Here is a 15,939-nt window from a genome sequence, read left to right on the forward strand (position 1 = left end):
CCAAATCACATAAGACACAAATAAAATGCCATTAATTAACTTCTTGTAAAATGCTGTTTGGTTATTAAAAAGCTTCAGGAGTAAATGTCAACTGTAACGTGAAGGGTGTGCATAAGACCCAGCGATTGGCATTTTGACAAACTGGCTGTCTCAGGAGAAGCTGGAGGCAGCTCAAGGCTTTTTGTATTTGCCCTGTGGGCCTTATTTGGCAAAACTGTATAAATCACCGGGATTTTATTTCTATGATGATGCCGCATCCTACCTTCCACCTCAAACCCCTTAAGAACCCTGGCAGAGGATTGGTAAATCACGCACAGGCTAATTTTGTTGCTCCCCTGGCCCATATTATTTAGGTAATGTTGTGGTCCGTGCACGGGTTGGAAGAAGAATTTCCAGACACGAAGTATTTTAGAAAAGAGTGAGTTTATTGAGGACAAAGAGCAGAGTTAGTGATGGGCGCTACAGATACAGCCAGTCGGCTCTCCCTGGTCTACCAGGAAGTCGGCCCGCTGTATTGGCAGCACCAACATTCGGTGGCCCGTACAGGGACATCTCTTGGGGGGATCTCCTGCCCAACCTCCTCTCCTCATGTCTTGGGACCCTCTGTGAACAGGCAAGTTGCCATGGAAGCAACAGAGGACTCTGGCCAGGGCTACACCCTGGTGTGTTCCGAAGTCTCCATGGCTCACTTCACCCCAGTAACTGCCGCCCAGAGCAGGTGAGGGTCCCTCTGTCTTCCTTCTGACTGAGGACTAGGCCGATTGATATTGTGCCGGCACGGGTCAGGCATTTAAGAGCCATTAGGGCTCCTGCCGCTTGAAGACTCCCGTGAAAGGATAAGGGGGTGACGGAACAGACCAGGCTGTTAGTGCGTCTGCCCCCAGCAAGACAACTTCCATGTACCGTGAGGCACACATTGGTTCAAGCAAAACACTGAGCCCCCTCCCCTTGGCCGCTGCCTTCCCAGCAGGACTACAAGGCAGATTCCTCAGCCTGTCTTCTCTGTTACTTTCATCTTTTTCTCGGTCTGGATTGACTTACAGGAGCCTAGGTGTTGCCTCTGAGCCATCCTGGTCCCAGGAATCTCTCCTTTCTTTCTTTCCCTGCCCAAGTCGCATGGTGCCTTAGTCGCATGGTTCGTACCTCAGTTTCATGGTTTGTGCCTTAGCCACACGCTCAGGGGTCACCTCTCACGGTCAAGATGTGATTTTCAGTACAGTCGGCCCATTTTGTGCCTTAGTCGCGCGGAGAGATCACTGGGACAAAGGGAATGCCTTTCTGTCAGCCGGTGACTCTCAGGACTCCCGTTCTACGGCATACAGGCTAAGAATGGGTTCTGGTACGTCTTGGGCGCCTCCCTCAGACTCACCTCTCGGCTGTATCCTTAGAAACTGGAAAAATTTGACCCTGAAAATCTCAAAAAGAAGAGGCTCATTTTCTTTTGTAACATGGCTTGGCCCCAGTTTAAACTGGGGAACCAAGAACGGTGGCCTCTGAATGGCACACTAAATTATAACACGAGCCTCCAACTTGATCTCTTTTGCCGGAAACAAGGAAAGGACTCAGAGGTTCCTTATGTCCAGACCTTTATGGCCCTTAGTCAGAATCCGGATCTGAGGGACTCATGCTGCATGTGTCTTTCTGTTGCCGCCTTATCCCCCCGACCCCCTCTGTCTCCTTCTCCAGCAGATCTCCTAGACGACCCTCTACTTGACCTTTCCTGTCCCCCTTTGCTTCAGCCCCCGCCCCCGCCTCAACCCACAGCTCCCCAACAGGCACCCCCTTATCGGGGCGAAAGCCCCCTCTCCCCACACAAGATCAAGGAAACAGGTTCTAATATGCTTCCCCTAAGGGAAGTAGCAAATGGAGACATGGACATTATAAGAGTCCATGTTCCCTTTCCCATGTCTGACATTTTCCCAAATTCAAAACAAGTTAGGTTCCTTCAGTCAGGATCCTACCACTTTTATTAAGGAATTTCAGGCCCTCACTGTAGCCTTTGACCTGACCTGGCAAGCCATTCACATAGTCCTGACCACTTGTACTCATGAAGAGAAAAACAGGGTATGGGCATTAGCCCAAGCTCGGGCAGATGAGTCACAGCTGTGTTTCCAAAACCTGGATGGATGGGGACCCATTTTGGGCTAGCTAAATGACTCTCTTTGTAACTACACCCTCAATTTTAATCAGACTAGCCTGGAGTGGAATCCCTGGTCAGAGGAAAATAAATATGTGGTACATGAGGGTCATTTCACTTTGTATTGGGGAAATTCAAGGAAAAATGAGACTAAGAAATACATTAATGAAGACCATATACCCATAAATTGCTCGGCCCTGGGAACTAAATATGTGGGGATCGGTGTGACCACCCGACACTTACTTAGTTTAACCTCCCGACAAGACTTTCCTCCAAAATATAACGTAATTCAACTAATATTTAGAAATTTGTTATGCCAATCCCCCCATCACACTCATAATCAGTCAGAGCCTGGCTTCTCCCCTTTATGTATAGATGATTATTTCCTTGGTGTTTGGCCTTCCCAATGTAATCCTAGGCCATGGGACCCCAGTCTATTTCCAGAGGAAAACTCCCAAAACGTCAGGGCCTGGCTCTGGGGACCCACAACAGGGGTATCCTTGAGGTGCACCAGATTTTCATTTCTATGCAGTAACAGCGTCTGTATGGATCTTCTCACACTTTGGAGGGGCTCCTGCACAATTACTGTGGTGGTCCCAGAGGTGAACATTATGACTACAAAGGATTTAGCTTCCTTTGGAGTCATTCCCAACCTTGGGTCCTTCCTCGAGGAGGCCTTCAGACCTGTCTGGGAGAGACAAAAATGAACCCCTGATTGGGGGGACATGCTTATGATAACCCAGTTCTTGATCTGCCTGAAATAATACACAGCGTCTTTAGAGGGCTCTTTGGTTTGCAGGCATACCCCTCTTAGAGAGGAGCGTTCGCCATCTCACCATCATGGTCTAGGAATCTTGGAATGCTACAGTAGCAGCCATTGAGGAACAGCAGTCAGAGAGAACCTAGGCTCTCTGGCCAAGGTGCTTTTACAAAATAGGACGGCCCTTAATGTTATAACAGCTGAGGCAGGAGGTGTCTGTGCCCTACTAAATGAGACAGGCTGCTTCTATGTTCATACCTCCGGCCAGGTTGAAGAAGACCTTCAGAGTCTAAAGAAAAAGATCAAATTAACAGAAGATTTAAAAGAGAGAGCAGAACAAGGCCCCAGCTGGCTTTCCAGCCTCCTCTCCTCTATGGGGATCCAGATATGGACATGGCTATTTCCCTTGTTGGGACCATTAATACTGATAGCCTTTGTTTTGTTTGGCCCCTGCATATGAACACATTATCTAAGTTCATCTCCCAACAGGTTCAAAAGATTCAATTCCAGATGGTGCTACAGCAAGGATACCAGCCAACTGGCACTTGAACTACGTTGGAGCAAGCCGCCTTATCATTCCGTGGGCTCTCATCTCCCTCCGTAAATACACCCTGACAGAGAGCAGGCATCGGGAACCCAGGACCCCTGTGACGCCCCTGTCCAGCAGGAAGAAGCTAGGAACGGTCATCGCCCCTTTCCCCATTAACCTGGGTTCCTCTGGCTGGAGATGGGGATAGGTAAATAGACAGTCATGAATGGGGTGTTAAGGGGCCAAAGATTTGTCCCATAAATAAAAAGGGGAGAATGTGGAGTCCTGCATCAAGGACACCCTACATCAAGGACACAGGACAAAAACTCTGGAATTAACCAATCCTCCATAGCAACTGTTGCCATGGGCTCTCCTGATCTAAACTGGACAGCCCCCCGACTCCATATCAGGTAAAATATTCACCATGTAGCAACCTTATAGCATCCTGACCAATCACCTAATGCCATCCTGCCAGCAGGAATTTTCTTTGTCTTGAGGCTATAAAAGTTGACTACTAGCCCACAAAGGGGGTCGACTTTCCCTGGCTACCAGGAAGTCGGCCCGCTGCTCTTGCAGTGACCCTTCTCTTTAATAAACTCTGTCTTCCTTACATTCTGCCTTGTGTCTGGAAATTCTTTTCCAACCTGCGCTTGGACCACAACAGGTAATCTCGCATTGCCACAGGCACACGGACATCATGGATTAAGAAAAGAATTTACAGAAATAAATGCTTATTTACTGAAATGCCAAAGCAGGTCTCTTTTGGAGCAGCTGACTGGTATTCTGTTTACTTATTTATTTGCTTATTTATTTATTTAGCTGCCTTGCATCTTTGTTGCTACACCTGGTCTTTCTCTAGTTGTGGCGAGCGGGGGCTACTCTTGGTTGTGGTGCGTGGGCTTCTCATTTTGGTGGCTTCTCTTGTCGTGGAGCACAGGCTCTAGGCGCGCGGGCTCAGTAGTTGTGGCTCACGGGCTCTAGAGCGCAGCCTCAGTAGTTGTGGTGCACAGGCTTTGTTGCTCCGCAGCATGTAGGATCTTCCCAGACCAGGGCTCGAACCCATGTCCCCTGCATTGGCAGGCGGATTCTTAACCGCTGTGCCAGCGGGGAAGTCCCTAACTGGTATTCTTAAAGACCTCCTTTATCACTAGACTGCCTAGGTTCTAGAGAAATCATTACTTGTTCCCACCTCTCCATTCAACCCTCTCAGGAGAAAAAGACCTTGCACTGATTGATTTCTAACACTCCAGCTACTTCTAGATACAGGCACTTAGAGGTGAATTCACAAAAGAGCAAGTCATAAAATTGCACCTTTTATGTCAAGAATTGTACCACCTCTAGCTTCTCTCACCAACCTACCATAATTTGAGGTATGAGATGGGCAGAAGTGAAGACCTTTCTCTCTATTAAAGATCTACAGAATAAATCAGAAAGTTGAAAAACAATTGTGGGTAAACTCTTGGGTACCCCAAGGTCACACTTGCCTGGGGCCTCTCTTAAGGCAGTTGACATCACTGGTCTCATTTATTTTGGACTCTGGTAGCCAGGCATCCCCGCAGCAGGAGGCAGTTAATTCAATTCATAGTCTAATGTTAATTTTGTAATGTTGTTATTGGATCATTTGGGTTTAATTTCCCTGAGGACTTAATACATTTCTCTTCCGATGGAACTTCCTGTTTATTGTGGTCAGTAGATCCAAACTTTTGAGAAATGGGTGAAGCAAGGAGCAAGTTATGTTGGCTGAGTTCAGACTCTGGAAAAAGTGGAATGGATCAGCCTGGGTCTCTTTCAAAACATGCTTGTATGTAGTTGTTTCAAACTTTAGCAGTTCACCAGTTTTCAGTGCTGCTACTTAGGGTTTTGGCACATCAATTAATTTTTCTGACTGCAGTCAGTATCCAGAGTAGCTGATGTGACTAATTACTCCCTTGCCTCGACTGGGTTTAAACTTCCAAGTTTAGAGTGTAATTAGAGTTCTAATCTCATTAATATAGGGCTTGGCTCTTTTCAACTACATCTTCCGTTAGCTTTGAAAATGTTAACAGGTATAAGAGAACATTACCTAACATACACAATACGAAATCACCATAAATCTTTTGATGAAATGTGCTGCCATATACATAGCACATTTAGGGATTCTTGATGAGACATATGAGCATACAAAAATAAAATCTATCTCCCTGACGTGTGGCATTTCCACACATGCTTCGTTTACTAAGACTTTAGAGAACTTAAGGCTACTCCCTTCTAGGCTTTTCTCTCCATCCTGGACACTTCTGAGCTTTGGAAACCCCAGATACTTAGCTTCCTACCAGACAGTGCTGTTGGGATGTCCCACAAGCATCTCAAGTCCAGTATGTCCAAAATGGAATTTATCCGTTCAATACCTGTCTCTCCTCCTGTTTTCCATTTCAATGAATAGTTACTGTATTGGTCAGGGTCCAATCAGAAGACAGAAAACACACAGTAATTTGAATAGGAAATGGTTAATATAGGAAATTACTAGTTATAACAGGAGATTAGCTATAAAGGGGTAAAGAATACTCAAGGGCCAAGGGAGAGTATCCAAGGGAAGGACAAACTGACTGGGATTCAGCCTGTATTGGAGATGGTGTGGATAGTAGAGAAGTCTGCTGGGTCACCCCAGGCTAGAGCCTTGTCCATAATCACAGGTGTGAGACATGCTTCTGCGGTGCAGATGGGCCAGTGCTGGGGAGGCAACTTCTGAGATATTCCTGAGACTTACTGAGAATCTGCCACTGAAGCTCGATGGAGGTGAGTGCTAATGGATGTCCCCTATATGGATTGCTGGCAGCCATGTGTAGGAGTGCAAAGAAGCAAACCTGAACCAGGAAGAGAAGTCCCTTCCTCCTGCAGTATCCCTCTGGTGCCTTCTACTGACAAAGCTTAAAATTGTGCCAGCTGCAAAGGGGAAATGCTTACTGGGTCCATCTCCATTATCAGTGAAGGAATAAAGGGTGGATTTGGCGCTGAGAGGCAGTAGATAACTGGCACAGTTACTATCATCCACCCATTTATCCAAGCTAAAATCCTTTGTGAGATCTTTGACTATTTCCTCTCCTTGTCTTCCATATCACAGTCTACAGTTAATTGTGTTGTTTCTAGTTTTGAGCTACTGAACTCAATAATAATGGCCTATATTTTTTGACCACTTGTCACGTGCCAGGAACTGTTCTGTTAAAGTGCTGTTAAGCACTTTGTGAATTAGCTTCTTTATCTTTCATGATAATCCCATGAGCAGGTACCATTATTGTTCCTATTCTACGGAAAGGGAAACTAAGACACAGAAAGAGTAAGTAACTTTCCCTATAGGTGGCAGATCCAGGATTTGAATGCAAGCAATCTGAACACTTACTCCCTATGCTGGTCTGCCCAATCAAGCCTGTTATAACTTCTAGATAGCTCTTACAGCTGTTCATTTGTCTCCATCCCCATTGCTTTTACTCAGTTCATCGTTTTCTCTTGCCTAGACCTTTGTCTTTGTCCTCTCCAGTTCTTCCTCCACCACACAATCAGAAAAATTTTCATAATACAATATATTTATGATTTCTTCCTTAATATCTTCCAATGGTCTCCCACTTCCCTCGGAATCCCTAAGCCCACTCTTTAGGACCTGTTCTCTGCTTATTTCTCCAGCATTCTCTCTCACCACTCCCTACCAACTCTGTTTTATGACTAACTTCTTTCTGTTCTTCCAAATGGATGAGGCTTCTCTTGCCTCCAGGCCTCTGCCCAGGATTTTCCTGTGCATGGGGTATGTATCCACTCCCCTTTGTCCTTCTTACACCGATTCATTGTTTGGGTCTCAGCTGAGGCATCCTACATTGGGAGAAGACTCTTCTGATTTCGTGTTCCGTCAATGGCTCCTTTCACTGACTTGCACTGTTTCTTGTCTCCTCTTCTGCTGCTCTGTAAATTGTGTGAGGGTAGGACCTTGCTTATGCAGATCATAGGAGTATTTCTATTGTCTATCTCACAGATGCTCAGAAAATTTTATTTCTAAATAAATGAATAAATTTTTTATTAGTATTGGGAATAGGAGTTAAAACTGAAGTTGCTTGTTAATTATTTTTCCCTGTTTTGGCCACCGACCAGAGTTTTCTCTTTACTGAGACTTATATATTTTTATTTATTTTTTATTTTTATTTTTATTTTTTTGCGGCATGTGAGCCTCTCACTGTTGTGGCCTCTCTCGTTGTGGAGCACAGGCTCCGGACATGCAGGCTCAGAGGCCATGGCCCACGGGCCCAGCCGCTCTGCGGCATGTAGGATCTTCCCGGACCGGGGCACGAACCCGTGTCCCCTGCATTGGCAGGAGGACTCTCAACCACTGCGCCACCAGGGAAGCCCGAGACTTATATATTTTTAGACCTTAAGTTTGTGGCTTATTCTGAAACCATAATATCTTAACATTCTCTTGCTGAGGATTTGCATCGAGGGCTTTCCCAGACTGAGACCTCTACATGGACAGTCAGGGATAGGTAGGTTGAAATGTGAATTTAGGTTTATTCTGTTGTAGTGGAGCATGCAGCTTGATAAGTTCAATATGTCCTGATAGATCCTGCTGTGTTGATGGGCCAAAACACGAGGAAGGGTGTGAAAGGGGACTGCACAGCCCCAAGGAGGGCTTCCTGATGATGCTTCAGGGTCTCTCACTAGGCAGACTTCTTAGGCCCACTGGCTGAGCACAGAAAAGGGTTCTCTGATTGCTTATTATTTGTCCACACTGACTAGCTGCACCCTAACCTCTGGCAGGCAGTTAGAGTTGGGGACAAATCATTTCCATCAATCAGGAAGTGAGCTGACTTGTTTTGGGTTTAGGACTTTGTAAGGCTCTGGTTTATCTGAACTCCTAGAAAACATTTCAAATAGGAGACTGTTTTTGTGCCATGGGCTGTATGTTTTTATTTAAATCTTTATATAGAAGGGCCAGCTCACTCCACACATTGATCCAGGCCCCCTGAGGCCATGGCAAGATCTACCAAAGAGGTGATGAATTTTAATATCCAGAGGAACCTCATTATAGAGCCCTTCTTACCCTTAACCCAGCCATTTACTTTCCAGGCACTTGCCTTTTTACACTGTTTATTTCTTCCTTTCTCTCTAAGCATAATCCAATTGTTATGCTATGCAGAAGAATTGATGGCCATTATAGTCTTATTTTGCATTTCATCTTTGCAAAGTATTTTGCAACCATTTGTTAACTAATATCTGGCCCTCTTTAGAGGTGGGTGGTGGTATTACTGTATAATTTATTTCAGTATTATGTGTGCAAAGAGAAAGAAATACCTGCCTTGGTTCCAAACAAAAATATCCCTATGCAAATTGTGTAAAATTATTATTTTTAAAATGTGTGGTGGTGCCTTTGTTTCAAGATTTATGAGTGGCTTGTTATAATGAGCTTGTCATATTTTGGTAGCAGGGTTGTATTTACGATGACAGATTACAATGCCAGGGCCTTGGAAGGTGCCGATGTGAATGTGAGACAAAGATTATTCCTTTATGTAGTAAAAGCAGTTGAAATTCAATTCTGGTTGAAATAACTTAAAGAGTCAAATTGTAGAATACAAGAATAGACATTAAATATTTATAAAAATTAATTCACATGATTTATTCTAGAAGGTTGATTAAATGGCAAGGTTGCTATATCTAAAGGATGTATTTTAGAGCAATACATTGAACAAACTTGCAGTATCAGTATTAGATCTTTCAAACAATATGGTGTGGTACTGTTTAAAAAAAATTTAAAGCAATTGTGCAAGGCTGATTAGGAAGCAAACTCTCCTCAGCAAGGCCTTCCAACTCGAGCTTTTATGTTTTATAACATTTCATTTTTATTGATATTTTTTCCCTTGCAGGAAAAATGTGTGATTTTTACTAGCCTGGCAGGGGGTTGTGGTACCTCTTGCCAAAGTGTCAAGAAAACTACGAATTCTCTACATGAGGGACAAAGGCCAGATGTTTAGTTAAAACAACACATAGCATTTATACAAATATAGGTAATGGAAACCAAGACCTTTACTGAGATTTCTTTTTTTCTCTGTTTTTGGCCAATCTTGTCTTTTGATATTTTTAAAATAAGCAAGCAGCCATCTTGTTTTTCTAGCCTGAGCAGAAGAATTTAGTTTCTTACAAAGTGTGTGCTTTTTCAATATCTTGGGTTTTTTTGTTTTATCTTTGTTTTGAAGGATTCTGCTCCAAAATGTGGAATGTGTTCTTCAAATAATAATTTGTTTTAATATAAAGAAAGTGTGAGACTTTGAATAGCTTAGGAAGGACCTAGCCTAATCCTTAGGCTGACTTTTTCCACTATCCTGGCCACACCTTCACTGGGGAGGAAATCTGTCGCTTAAACCTACACCGATGTGGGTTTTGGAGGGTATTTAAAAAGACAACTGTTTCTCATCTCAAACAGAGGAATAAGGACAGATGGGTGACCAATAAAAATTAGCATCATCATTCAAATGGACCCTCCTAGATGCTCTTTCATTTCTGATGGTAAAAAATGAAAAGGGGGTGAATTGAAATATGCGTACGAATGGGTTGTTGTTTGTTTATTTTGTCTTCCTGATGGGGGGTCACGTGGTTTCTGTGCTCCTGTGGGCTCTTGGTGAGAGCCCCCACGAGGTCTGCAGGAGCCATGCAATTGCCTTGGTTCTGAGTAGAAGCTGGCCTGGCTCTGACCACACTTGCACTAACACACGGGCATTTGGACTTTATTCTTTTCAGTTACCAGTCCTTTGGCTTTGGCCGTACTTCCTGCCTCTTTGCTCTAGGTCTGAGCTCATGTGAGTACCTCATACCAGTGGGCCCCGGGATTACACTGGCTGGACTTCATCACTGAGAAGGGGGTTACACTTCTCTTCAACACTGGTTTTATTGGACCCTCAAAGGGATGTGTCCATGACATAGCCAGGAATTACAGCATGGCAGTTTTGCTGGCTAAACTCAGTCAGGTCCATGACATATAAAATGCAACCAATTCTGAGCAAAGCAAATAGAAAAACCCTCGGCCAAAATAGTTGTATTTGGAGGGGCACTTAAAAACATACTTTTAAACCTACAGTGACTTTGGGTATAAATTTAATTAAAGGAGAAGATTTTCTGGTAATCTCATTGTAAAAGGTGAGATCTAGGCAGAAAATTCTGTACTTATGGAGGTTAAATGAACTAAATAAGTGTTAACCTAATCCTATTAAATATCAACTGGAGTTAATTCTAAACTGGGTTTTGTACCAGGTGAACTTAAGAAATCAGATATTTCTTTTTTGAGTACCTATAGTAAAGAAAATAGACAAAGCTAGTAAAGGTTTCAGAATATATTTAGATGCACAAGCAGGCATACCATCTCTAGGGACAATAGAGCCAATTATAAATGCAGGCTTGAATGACCCAGAGCAATTTAAGAATAGTGGGCTTTGGCTGATGGGCCCTGGTGGAGCCCCTTCTGATTTAATGATAGCAGTAGCCAATGATCCATGGTCTAGAAGCATCAGTGTGGATCTTCCAGCAAATGCCTCCTCTATCTGTGCCCCATTCCCCAACCTCTACGTCAAGAGCAGTAGAATCGCCCTTCCTATGTTTTCATTACTTTAGGCTGAAGTTTATTTAAATTTATCTCTTTAAAACTTTCCTTAATGAATATCTTGACCTGATCTCATTTGGATTAAAATATCCAGGCGGGGGGTGCTTCCCTGGTGGCGCAGTGGTTGAGAGTCCGCCTGCCGATGCAGGGGACTCGGGTTCGTGCCCCGGTCTGGGAAGATCCCACATGCTGCGGAGCGGCTGGGCTCGTGAGCCATGGCCACTGAGTCTGCGCGTCCGGAGCCTGTGCTCCGCAACGGGAGAGGCCACAACAGTTAGAGGCCCGTGTACCGCAAAAAAAAAAAAAAAAAAAAAAAAAAATCCAGGGGGGAAGGAGTCCTATAATCCTAGGCAGTCCCTGTTACACAGGCTAAGCAGGGCATGGTGAGAGATAGAATAGGAGAAAACTCACTGTGGGCTCACTTTGGACCTCCCTGTCTCCTGAGTGGTTTCCTGTTTGTGTAACTGTTTTGTAGTTGAGGCCTTCATTATTGAGGACAGCGGCAAAACTAGGCTGTCCTTTACCTGAGAGATTACTCAAATCCTTTGCTGCATATTACTAAAATTGCTAATGTGTTTAAACAAAATGGGGAATTTATTATAAGGATACTGGGATGTCTTATGAATGAGACTGTGGCCTATAGAATGTCTGGAGCCTAGGACTCAAATCACCATCAGGACTTTCTCCTGCATCCTCGTTTCTTCTCTCTGTGCATCAGCTTCATTATTCCTTCCTACCGCTGTCTTGATCTCTCTGCTTCTCTATCTGTTTGCCAAAAACTTCTGAGTTTACACATCCTCACTTTCAGCCACCCTATGAGAAACTGCCTTGTCTGAGTTCCAGATTCAACATGCCAGGGAAAGATTATGATTGGCCCGGTCTAGATAAGTTACCCCATCCTGAACCAGTCATTTGTGGCCAGGGTGGGTCACACTGCACTAACATAGAAGATCCAATTGCAAACCTGTGGAAGAGCTGGGGGTGGGTGGTGCTACTGGGAAGACAGTACAGTAGGTGTTCAAAAGAGCAGGAAAGACAGAGTATAAGGGAGAATCTGGACTCTTCTCTCCCTAAATCCAATTCACTTTGCAGAGGAAAACTACTTCCCAAGCTGACAAAAAACTAGTTCTGACATGCAGTCAAAGGGCATCTTAACCATCCTGTGATGGTGTGGCTATTTCTGTTTTTCTCTAAAGGTGCTGAGGAGGTCTTTATCCTAGCCCCGTGATACCAGCAGACAGTGCTTTCATAGGTGCCATCTGGATCTTTGTTTTTGCAAGCAGGTGTTCTTGTGTGATATTTTTGTGGCTCGTGTGGGGCTTTGATGATAAAAACAAAACAAAATAAAATAAATTCGAGATCTTCCTTCCCCAGGAGCAGCCGAGGGCACAATTCCCAGCTATTTCTCCATATATCCATGAAAAGCGGTGCCAACTTCGAGAGCCTGTAAGATTCCCTTTCTCCCCTGGCAGGTGAGAGCCCTGGCTCAAGTGTTCCTCTTTGGCATTTGGAGGCACTCCTGATTCCAGCATTATGCTCAGCACCAGATATGAAGTACTGTCCTGAGAATTTCAGGACCAGGTGGTTTGGTCCCTAAATGGTCCTCTTTCCTAAATGTTTCACACCCTTTATGCTGCTATGTGATACTGGCTTGTTTCATTTCTTTGCACTGAGTTTACTAAGGTCAGGTGAGTTCTGTGACCCACAGTAGAATGGTTCATTGCCCTCTGAGCAAGAAAGTTTATTTTTCTATTAAGTTAGGCAGATTTACCATTCTTTGCCTGATCCTTGGGTAGTCTTCCTTGGAAACACTCCAAAATTTCCTCTCCTTATATAATGAACTACGTAGAGATCAGCAAGGAGTGTTTATTTTGGAGATAGTAAAAATAAGACTCTTGTGTATAATTCCAAATATAGGCATATATTCTTTTGGTAATTAGCTTCATTGTTCTCTGTCATTTTTTTTGACAGTATTTACACTAAATTAGAAGTAGTAATAATGGGATATCCTAGTTCAATCCTACAACCATATCTGTCTACAATAAAATATTTGCTTTTAGTGACAGAAAGTATTTCAGAAGTGTTCATTAAAACAATTTGATAACTGTGTATCCATTATTAATAACCCAAGACGGGGATTACATGTTACGTGACTCATAACCAATAAGGAAGCTGCCATTTCCATAATTATAAAGAATTCATATCACATCCATTTTACTATTCTGTATCATTTGACCCATTTATGGCTCATTCTGAAAGAGTAAGATTTAAAAATTTATACAGTTTTTCAAGTGAAAAATCTGCCAGGTAATTTCTCCCTTCCCTTGCTGGCAGTAGATGCTCTCCATCTAAGAGGCTGACTGTTTGGTTCCACAACCCTCTTCTCTAACTACATAACAGTAAAGAGAGTTCAGGATCCTCTGAGTTATGGTGACCCCTCTCCCTCGGGAGAGAGCCTGGGCAGAGGGTGTACACCCTCCTCTGGGAAGCATTCTGAGGTGTAAATTGTGAAAAGGGAGTTGGGGAGGGTGCTGTCGGTTGGCTACGTCTGGAACAAAATTAAACTGTGGGGTGAAGGGTAGCCACTCAGTGTCCACGTGTTCTCTGTTCAGTGGTCCAGTCAAAGGTTCTGACCAGCCCATTTGGAGAAAAAGTTGAGCAAATGCTCTGCAGGGCTGGCTGAGTCATCAGCCTAGAAATTTCCCCCAAAGGGTTGCGTACTAGTTGCTGCTACCACTGCTGCTATTATTCTTACTATCTTCTAGAGTTCACTGTGGGCTGGAGGAAGAGAAGGTGGGGTGCAGCCTGGGAGAGAGGAGAGCATAACTGGAAGGTTGGCAGAAGATGGATTTTTATCTTCTAGGTTTTCTTTCTGGCACAGAAGAAGGAATCAGGCCTAGCGAATGATTCTTGGCCTGTTCTCCTCCTTCACTCCCACTCCAAATCTCAAATGCAGTTCAACTTGGAGCGTCTTGTAATTAGGGTCAAGGAGATCCCGAGCTTATTGTTACACCTGAGAACCTGGGGCAGCGTTGTTCCTAATACACTGCAAATTAGTACCGAGAGACTAACTCCTTTCCCACGTGATCTGATTGCATCACCCTCTCTCTCTCTTTGGACAGGCATGTTGAACAGCAGTTGCTGAAGTGATTGTGATGAAATGTGACCTTTGAAGACTGTGGCCACTGACCAAAGAATCTGAACTACAGTATCCAACATTTTACAGGCTACAAAACAGAAGCTGGCCAGCATTTATTGCTTGTACTAACAGCTTGAGTCAGGTTTCCTAAGCCTACAGAGAAGACCTCTTACTGCTGCTAATTTTACTATCAGCAAAGAAAAGGGAAATAGGAGACCGTATGGAATGGCTGAATGAGAGCATTTGTGAGAGCAGTATGAATTCGGATTATCTGAAGGAGGGCAACTTTTTCCTAAAACTAAAAAGGACTCAATTTGCATAGAAATAAAGTGGGAAAAAATGTAATGTAGAAAAAGTTATAAGCAGAGATTCTGCTCTGGCCTCTCAGGATGGCATTGATTTACATATTAAGGCAGTCACCAGGGAAATGTTAAAAACCCTCTAGGGAAATTTCCAATGTGATGGATAGAACTTTAATATTAATATAGGATTCATCATGATAATGTAAGTCATAGATCTAAGTCTCCCTTCATCAAATGAATAGTCCCTTTCCAGCCTATTATACAGGCAGCACATGCTTTAAATAGTGTCATGTGGGAGACTTGAAGTCTTTCTTTACCTGCAGTTTCTGAAGTTTTGTTCACAGGAATAGTGACCCACCGGGTCATCCATCTTTAATTACGTCATCTAGACCATTTGCATTTTCCCCTTTTTATTAATATTTAGTGTTCCTTAAAATATACTTCCATCGTACTTTTCTTCACAAATAGAAAAAGCATAATTCAACACATACTATTTCATACACGCAGTGAGTATGAAGGGAAGATCTGATTCTTAATCTATTTGTTGATCATTATACAAGGAAAAAAGTGATTTCTGGGCTGCTATTTGATTTAGTTATCTAGTACATAATTATCATAATTATCAACCATATGCATGTGTATTGTTCATCTTACTCTGGGTTTCCTAGTCTTCTAACACTGACACCCCACAAAATGGTGGCTGAGTCTCTCTAGAATCCTATAAGACAATGACAGTCTTTTTGGAATGAGAATGATTGCAGTGTTGATACCAATATAATAAATGCCAGTAATAATAAATGTTAAGATTCATCTGCTGCTTTTTTCAGCAGAAATTCGAATATTCATTAGTGGAGCATATAATTACCTTTTCTTACCTTAGCCCAAAACACGCATGAAAATAAATTCATAAGTACTATGAATACAGACATAAATTGTGTACACAGACAAGTAGACCCTCAAGTTCTATAAGGAAGAGGGGGCTTTCCTTAAGCCTGGAATCACTGCACTATGTCTTTAAATTTGTGATGTGCATTGGTTTCTTCCTATTCCAGTTCTCCGCTCATAGAGTAACCAATGTCAACATTTGGGGTATCATTTCATGTATTTAGTTGGTATCCATTTTGGGGTGTAAAGGTTCTGAGAAGTCCTGCTGTAAAAATTATTTAATGGGTAGACTCTAGCATTCCTAACTTTCTTTTGATCATGAAATCCCTTTTTTCAAATAAGATCTATAAACACATTTGGAAATGCTGGCCTAGTGGAGGTGTTCATAAACTGGGCCCCCTCGATTTTTTATTTTTTATTTTTTGGCTGCGTTGGGTCTTCGTTGCTGCACGTGGGCTTTCTCTAGTTGCATCTAGCCGGGGCTACTCTTCGTTGCGTTGCACAGGCTTCTCATTGTGGTGGCTTCTCTTGTGGAGCACAGGCTCTAGGAGCCCTTGGGCTCTAGAGCACAGGCTCAGTAG

General features: G+C 43.4%; 1 long non-coding RNA gene across 2 annotated transcripts in view; it reads left to right on the forward strand.

The window, feature by feature from the left end:
• Positions 1-15,361, forward strand: part of LOC132496244 (uncharacterized) — an 84,995-nt gene extending 69,634 nt beyond the window's left edge. For both annotated transcript variants that reach the window (XR_009533381.1, XR_009533382.1), the window contains one exon: positions 14,155-15,361. This is a non-coding gene — a long non-coding RNA (uncharacterized LOC132496244). The remainder of the gene's footprint in view (positions 1-14,154) is intronic.
• Positions 15,362-15,939: the final 578 nt, after the last annotated feature.

The sequence above is a fragment of the Mesoplodon densirostris genome, chromosome 9, assembly GCF_025265405.1.
Source record: "Mesoplodon densirostris isolate mMesDen1 chromosome 9, mMesDen1 primary haplotype, whole genome shotgun sequence".
NCBI classification, from domain to species: domain Eukaryota; kingdom Metazoa; phylum Chordata; class Mammalia; order Artiodactyla; family Ziphiidae; genus Mesoplodon; species Mesoplodon densirostris.